The sequence below is a fragment of the Micropterus dolomieu genome, linkage group LG01 (assembly GCF_021292245.1).
Source record: "Micropterus dolomieu isolate WLL.071019.BEF.003 ecotype Adirondacks linkage group LG01, ASM2129224v1, whole genome shotgun sequence".
Classification (NCBI taxonomy): Eukaryota; Metazoa; Chordata; class Actinopteri; order Centrarchiformes; family Centrarchidae; genus Micropterus; species Micropterus dolomieu.
Window position 1 is genome coordinate 18029796 of NC_060150.1, and position 8601 is coordinate 18038396.

At 38.0% G+C, this 8601-nt stretch overlaps 1 long non-coding RNA gene across 1 annotated transcript; it reads left to right on the forward strand.

The window, feature by feature from the left end:
* Window positions 1-471: 471 nt before the first annotated feature.
* On the forward strand, window positions 472-5651 carry LOC123977721. Its single transcript, XR_006826743.1, has 2 exons — window positions 472-1403; window positions 1527-5651. It is a non-coding gene; the product is annotated as an uncharacterized LOC123977721 (long non-coding RNA).
* The last annotated feature ends 2950 nt before the right edge of the window (window positions 5652-8601 follow it).

Below are 8601 nucleotides of genomic sequence, written 5' to 3' on the forward strand. Positions count from 1 at the left end.
TCACTGCTGCACCACAAAAGCATTTAATTGATGTGATGGAACGCAGTGATTGATCTGTGAGCAGTATCGATGACCCTGGCAAACGACCCCACTGAGGTTAAATAGCTGAGTTTCCCTGCCAGTCAGTCAGAACTGAAGAAGTCCTTTGGATGAGGGACGAAACGTCTTCCAGTATCTTCAACCAAGTCCAGTTGCCCTTGACTTTAACCTTCGTTGGATAAAGCCTTTATGGTAAATCCACTGAAACGGACCAGTGCAAGCTGACAAGCAGATTAGCCACTCTATCCTGTCAGTTTCTCTCTTTATAAAGACGCGTGTTGCAGTATGAGAGTCCTACCTGAACAGAGGCTATGAAGTCTTCTTGTTATCTGTAGGATACACATGTGACAATGCGCGGTTTTCAAAATAAAAACTGTCTATAGAGTATGGAAATAAGATTTAATTGGATTATATTCACAGAAAGTATAAAACATATAACATGTGTACCTTAAAAGTAAATGGACACGTAATTTACTTTACCTGGCCCTCTCGGGCCTCGGACCCACCCAGCATAGTCTATCCAAATCCAGTAGGAAACACTGAGTAAAAAGCACATTTTGACTATTTAATTTATGCAATGGAAAGTAATTTGGCAAAATAAATGGACAAAATGTCAATGTACATGTTCAGTGTTTGGCAAATTTTTTCATTATATTCGGCTTAGGCCAAGAATTTTAATTTTGGTGCACCCCTAACTCAAACAATAGATATTGTTATATTGCACAGCCCTACTTGGTATATTACTAACATATTAACTCTTGCCTCCTGGAAGTAGGTCATAATTGCAAGTCATAGGCAGTTATCCAATTTCATTTCATTTTCACATTTGAGGGCGAGAAGTATTCAGCGTTGCACACTCTACTTGTTAAGTCCACCATCCAGGTACTCACTGCACTGCATTTTGCCATACTTGTCAGTGTGAACGCACTTGAATACTGAAAATATCAAGTGTGATTACAGAAGGGTGTGAATTGGTACACAGGTACAGCTTAATCCATTCTTTACAGTTTTGCCATTGGGTTTGTGGTGTGGGGGAAAAAAATGGCATGGCCCCCTAGACTCTGCATAATGCTTCAACATGTGAAGAAATCCAAAGCTTGACAGGAGTTTAGCAAACAGTCAGTACATGATTCATTTGTTGTGTGTTTGTCCAGCATTGACAACAAGTGGTTAAGGTGTTGTTTGGTCCCTACAGCAACCAAATGTCCCAGAGCAAAAACACCTGAATCCCTGTCTGACTGCATCAGCTTAAATATAATTCATGTAAAATCTAAATGTCGTCCAACAGACCGGGGAAACGGAATAATCACTTGGAAGCTGCTATCCACGAGGCCATGAGTGAGCTGGATAAAATGTCGGGCACAGTGAGTATTTACACCTTTTCTTCATCTCCAAGACAGATAAATAGTTTCCTTCTCATGAAGTATTGCTTTAACTCCGCCTACCAGTCCAGCTGTCCCCATAATGTTTCTGCCTGTCTGCATCAGATCCCGTCGAGGGATCGTCAGGTGAAGCTCCCCAAGCCCAAGAGGAGGAAGATATCCAGATAACATTGAATGTGTCGGCCCAAGAACGTCCTCAAAGCCTTCGGAGACTTCGTCCGTACAGCCTTGATGCGATCTGAGCTCTCTAACAGGTGCTACACATGGACTTTCAGTGGTACATCTATGTTCCATGATATCAACTTGACTTGATGACTGACCACAGAAGGTGCTGGAAACTCCAATCACCCAATACAGTTTTAACTGTAGAAACTAAATAGAGAAAAACGTCAAAAACGGTTGCAATTTGTCTACAGCTCACTGAATTAACTATTTTTTTGTAGTATAAGATAGTAAAACAGACAAAAAAGCTACAAGCATTACCTTACATATTTAAGAAAAATAGACAGTCCAAATATTTCTGATACATTTTCAATATGTATATAGATAATCCTGAAATTTCATGCTATTGAGAATTGTATGTAAATATTGTACAATGTCATGTACAAGCATACCTAATGCACATTTTATCTTTTATTGTACAAAAACAAAGCAGAAGTACCAATGTCTTGGTTTCTATTCAGAACTGCGGTTGCATACGGCCGCATGCATAGGATAAATATGAATACAGCCTAAAGCTTTTATATGACGAACTGTAAGACTTGCTGTTTTTTTGTTGTTGTTTTTTTGTGTAAGGGAACAGCAGCGGAACAGGCATGAGTATATGAGTTCTCCATTACGAAAGTCACTTCACACCAGTTAAGTGTTATTTTGTAATGGGGGGAAAAAAAGAAAAAAAAACAGAATGAACTTTACCAGCAAAAAGTGTTCAATGGTCCCCTAAGCAGGGTGGGAAATGACCACCAGCCGGATGAATGTTGGTAAATCTTCATCTGCATTTCACCACTCACTCTGACAGGAAAATCATGATATTTGGATCCAGTTTTGTGCTAAAAAAGTCTCTTTTTTGGGGGGGTTACCAATCATTGTAACTGGCAGACATAAGATAGTTCTGCCGTTTTTATGAAGGAAAAATCCACTTCAGGCACTTTCACATTGTTCAGGGTCATTTTGTGATGTTCCTTTGCATTTCAGGAGTTTTACAAAAAAAAGTATAGTAAAGATTTAAATTTTTTAGTGAATCAACACTTAGTGAGTCCCAAGATTTTCCAGAATGACTTTCTACAACTCCCAATGAAGGCTCCGGAGTGCCCGATGGTAGAGCTGAAATGATTTTCTTTTGGCATTTCATAGACTAAATTGACCATTTCATCGGCACATTAATCGATAATTTGTAGCTGTTTCTATCAGTATGTTTCCATGAACTGTAGTAACATGGTTACTGTAAAGCTACATATACATGCGGCAGGTTCAGTAGTCAAACTTCCATGTTTCTTGTTAACATGATGTTTAAGAAATATGCGTATTGGAGAAATCTAACTTGTGTACTTCAGTGCATGTAAACACACAATGTTCAGTAAGCCCATCACTAGAAATTTATGTCTTGTGGCTACAATGCATTCTGGTGTATTACCTGCTCTTCGGGGTGTGGAAACTGGTGTCAGTATCTCATCTATGGCGGTTTTCTGTCTATCAGCCTTTTTAAAATAAGGCCTATAAACTTAACATGGTGTCATGTTAACATTTGGCAAGTTATTAAACACTGAGCACAGTAGGTGGACCCTGTATGCAACATTAAATCACTCTAAAAGAGTGTTTTTGGGTGGATTTTTCCTTCAACTACAAAAATCACAAGAATACAGGCTACATTGATGCCATTTGGTTGTTGTGATTATGTTCTTGTGCTCGTTTGTACAGTGATTTTTCCATGACTGTAGTCGTTTTTTGCCACAGCTATAGCTTTAGGTAGAGTAACCAACCTCAGAGACGGAGTCTAGATTGTCATGAGGAACACGAACTCGGTTTTCAAGAGCAGTGAAAGCATTTCTCGCATTTAGGGGCCTTGTGTCTTGTTTTTTTTTTTTGTTTTGTTTTTGCTTATTGATGTAAATTATTTATGTACAGTACTCCATATTTATTTTAAGCTTTACAAATATGATAGACGGCAATAATACTACCAAGAGTTGAGAACTCAAGCCTTATGTGTGTATATGTATGTTTTTTTTTTTTTGTTTCTGTTTTTTTAACAGAACATGTATTCAGAGTCCGTTACAAATGTCATGTTACCTCTTATTTAAGAAGTGAGCAGTACAGACACACACGGCGAGGCATTCTGGTCTACTTACTTTTGTTACAGATTGTGTCATGGATTTCTTAGTTAAAGGAAAAAAATGTAGTAACGTCTGCCTACAAGACCATACTATTTATGAATATGCACACGCGGAAAGGCAGACAGCGTTTATGTTTTCAGTTTTAACACTACTAGCTATCAGCTGCAAAGCTAAAAAATCATCACTTGATCAGTCTTAAAATAGATAGTGATGCACAGTATTGGGAACTGGATCAACTCGTGTGAAACACACACACACAGCTGCTCTTCCAGATCAAAATCAACCGACAACAACTTGAAATCACTACAGAATTATCAAGTGCAATATAGAAATCAATGGCAAAGATCAACAGCTTTTGAAACACTGCATCTCTGATTGTTTAAAGCCTTTTCTTTTGTACACACACTTCAACAACTTTGACTGTAATTTGTTGCCTGTTTTCAAAATGTTGACCTCTCCTCTGATATGCACATGCTCAAATAATCTGTCACTTTTTTGTTTTGTTGGTAACAACATTCATCTTTTTTCAGATGTCCTGACCTAAGAGCCATGAAGTAGTAATTTATTAGTAGCTTTACGTTTTACATGTACACACACAACTGTTAACTCCCAGGCTCAAATTTCATTTGAATTGAGTTTGTACTGAGTTAATCCACCCATATCAAAATATCTGATGCACACACTAAACCTCCAGATATAAAGATTTACTAAAATGCCATTAAAAACCCCAACTATTACAAGTGTTTCTGATGGATAACCTCAAAACCAAATAGTACACTACTTTTCTTTCTCACTCAGTAAAACATGAAAGCACTACTATTAAAACATATCCACAACTTGTGCACACATGTTTTATAACCCCAGAGGAGGCGTGGAGCCCACAAATGTACTTAGTTTTATAATATACTCCTATATCCTAAATGAGTCAAAGTATGAATTACAGTCAAGTAATAACAGATCTTAATTTGTTCTTCTTACCTTAAACTTAAAAAAAGTGGTACTGTATTTTCTAATGAGAGCTTATTTCAAAACATTTCTCCCCCCTTTCGTCGCGTGCACCCTGAAAAACTCGAGGACATTTTGAAAAGTCCTCAAATTTGTTTCCAATTTCCAAAAATCAGGCAGTACCTGTGTTAAAATGTCTGCTTGGAAACACTGAACAGCTAAAGAACTTGTTGAAAATATCCATCCTTTTCAAAATGTCCCTTTTTTTCCCCAGTGTACACACTTCTAAGAACCTCCAGAGTTTTTACTGTAATCTGTGGCATGGATATCCTCCGGCCATTTTCAAAATGTGACGTTCAGTGTCGAGAACACAAGCTCTTTCGGTAAAGTTCATTCTGCCTCACCCACTCCACACCCTCGTTTTTTGTGCAATGACATGCAGGAACCCAGTCTCATGTTGGGAACCCATGTATTATGGATCTGTTCTATCAGTTTTATGTTATTTGTGGTCAATAGTTAAAAGCATTTTTGTGTTTGAGATGGTCTGTGCAGTCTATTTTTTCCTCCTCCCCCATGTGATTGTGTGTGCGTGCTTGCGTATGTGTGAGAATTTTTTTTGTGTCCTTTTTCCCTCTTCGACCCTTTCGTTGTCAGTATTTTATTTTTTCAACTTGTAATTAAGTATATATTTTGTCACTAATATATACTTTACAAAAATAGACTTGCGTGAAGTATGATGTGCACTTGATTGCTCTTGTTTCTTTTTGATTTAATGTGGGCTAGGGATAGTTTGTCAAGAGTCCATTATTTTGAGATTGTTTGGACTTTTTTTAATGGTTTGATGTAAGCAGCATTTTTTTGTAAATATTGTGAAACATTACAGGTCATGCAGTGATGTAACATTTTGAACAATGTTGCACAGATGTTTAAGATATTAAAAACATGGTCACTCTTACTTGAATATCCCGCTGGGTGATGTGTATGTATGCTCCCTTTTTCTTGTTTTTCCTCATTATTGTACATTTTTTTTATTATTCTAACATTAAAAAGCAGGTTTATAGAGTTAAAAAAATGTGATTAATGAAGAGTCCACCCAAATATAGAGTTATGGATCACTTATATATAAAGCCAGCGTTTCTTGTAGCACACTGACCTCCAGTGGGCAAATAGCAGAGCACACTTCTAATATGGTGTATTTAAAGTTTAATCCAGATTACTCCACCTATGGATGAATTGTAACTGGTCTGCCCTCTTGGCCAGGTCTCCCTCAGAAAAGAGATTTTAACCTCAAGAGACTTCCTGGTTAAATAAAGGTTAAATAAATAAAAGAATTGGAAAATAAAAACATGAGATAGTGATTATAAATGTGACATAACACTAGTTATTCTATGAACAGATTACTGGATAGATGGATAATAAACGGTACAATGTACAGTATCCTATGCTTATTAACTAAAATATCTAATATATAATCAGTCTTTGTCAAACTAATTTATGCCCATAACTTCTCATAACTATCTTTAAGTCTGTTTACTTTTATTCAAAGTTGCAAAACACCTCTCTGTCCCAATCACAATGAGATACTGGCTGAGAAAACAATTAAGTGCTAGGTCTATTTAGTAGCTGTTCTGGAGATCTTATCTATGGTCTTCATCAGGAGATAAAGTGTGCCCACTGGATAAAAAATATAGACATTTAATTTTTAATGTTTTTTCAAAGCACTTAAACTATTCCTCCATGTTGGCTTAAAAGTTGGGGGTCAGTATTCCTTCAGTTGGACTAAGTTAACCCCCACCCTTCCACAGAGCTGCAGAACAGCTGCAAATTGAATGTTGTGGTGAGAGTGTGTGTTTAAGAATGAACCTGGAACCTCAAATGAAACATGACAGACATAATGGCTATCGTCATGTCTGTTAGCCTCTTAAAGCTACACCAAAGCCAGACAAAAATCATACTAAAACAGTTTTTTAGAGAAGAGACATTTTGCCAGCAGTTTAATGTCATAAATGACTAAATAGCCTGGCTGGTGTCCCACTTTTTTATGTCTGAATTGTCTTACAGAATAACAAAAATATGTAACCTAAACTTTTCAGAAAATGTCCTGTATACTGCTAAATGGATGTTGTTGTGAGTGTTTGTTTCCAAGGTTCAAATAATGAACTTTGATCCTACTTAAACATGACACTTTATGTAGCTATCCTATAATGTAACTAACTAATATAAGTAACTAATAACTATCGTTATGTGCATTAGCTTAGCGTAAAACTACATCAAAGGAAGACAAAAATCCTCCTAAAAATGCTTTTTTTGTTTGTTTGTTTTTATAAACAGAAGTGACATTTTGCATTTAATGTGATAAATGACTAGTTAATGTCAGAATTGGTTTACAAAATAACTAAAATATGTACTGAAAACTTGTTGCTAGCTACTTTACTAGCCATTTAGCTAGCACTGTAAAATTTGGGAGAATGTAATTTTCAGAAAATGGCCGCTATAATACTGCTAAATGGCAATGTAGGAGACTTTGTCTTTATCCGTTCCCTTTTGTTTTTGAAATGGTGTACAGCATAGTTGTTATAAAAGGAAAATATATTGTCCAAATTGACTAATTCAGTAGACTATTGATTGTCACTTTCACCTGTGATACTTGGTTAAAATATTATTGTGATATTAGGTATCACTTATGAATATCACATATTAAAATAATAACATGCAAATTTACTTTATAACATTAAAGCTGCAAGCAGCGTTGGGCAGGCCCTCGCACTTGTAGCGCGTCGGGGTGTGAGCCGGCCGCGTTGCATATTCTGGAGCTCTGCCGGTGCGGCTGTGAATTTGCTCTGCGGTTCCGACGCCGCATGAAGGTGTTATATGTCACTTCCTGTATCCCCTTTGTGGCGCAACATAGCACTTGCTGCTATAAATATAAATCGGTATTGGTGTGTAGATGTCTGCGGGGTGGGAGAGTTATCAAGCACGTAAAGTTTGTTTCAGATGTGAGCATGTACACTGAAGTTACAACAACTTCCTGTGTCATGGCGAAGACTTGATCTCTGACGCCACGCCACGGACACACCCATTGACGAAAACTCGCAAATAGCACAACTTTTCATCTTCAATGCCTTTAGAAGGCACAGCACAAATTTGAAGTCGGTCGGACTAAATCGCTAGGAGGAGTTCGTTAAAGTACGAAGTGTGTAAATCATCCAAAATTTGACGTAAAATTCAAAATGGCCTACTTCCTGTTGATTTTAGGGCATCGCTCCAAGAGGCTTTTTTGTGCGTCTGGACAAGATACACGTACCACAGAAAATTCGTGCACGTAGGTAAAACGTGCGGCGGGGGCTGCTTCGTTAAAAGTAACTTTCTGTTGCCAGCAGGTGGCGCTATGACTGTCTGTGAATGTCAGCATGTACATGTGTTCAGGGCGGGACTCTCATCCTACATGTACAGTTTGGTCCAGATGTGAGCATGTACACTGAAGTTACGACAACTTCCGTGTCATGGCGAAGAGCTGATCTTTGACGCCACGCCACGGACACGCCCATTGACGAAAACTTGCAAATAGCACAACTTTTCATCTTCAATGCCTTTAGAAGGCACAGCAGAAATTTGAGGTCGGTCGGACTAAATCCCTAGGAGGAGTTCGTTAAAGTACGAAGTGTGTAAATCATCCAAAATTTGACGTAAAATTCAAAATGGCCGACTTCCTGTTGGGTTTAGGCTATGGCTCCAAGAGACTTTTTTGTGCGTCTGGACAAGATACACGTACCACAGAAAATTCGTGCACGTAGGTGAAACGTGCGGCGGGGGCTGCTTCGTTAAAGGTCACTTTCTGTTGCCAGCAGGTGGCGCTATGACTGTGGGTGAATGTCGGCATGTACATGTGTTCAGGGCGGGACTCT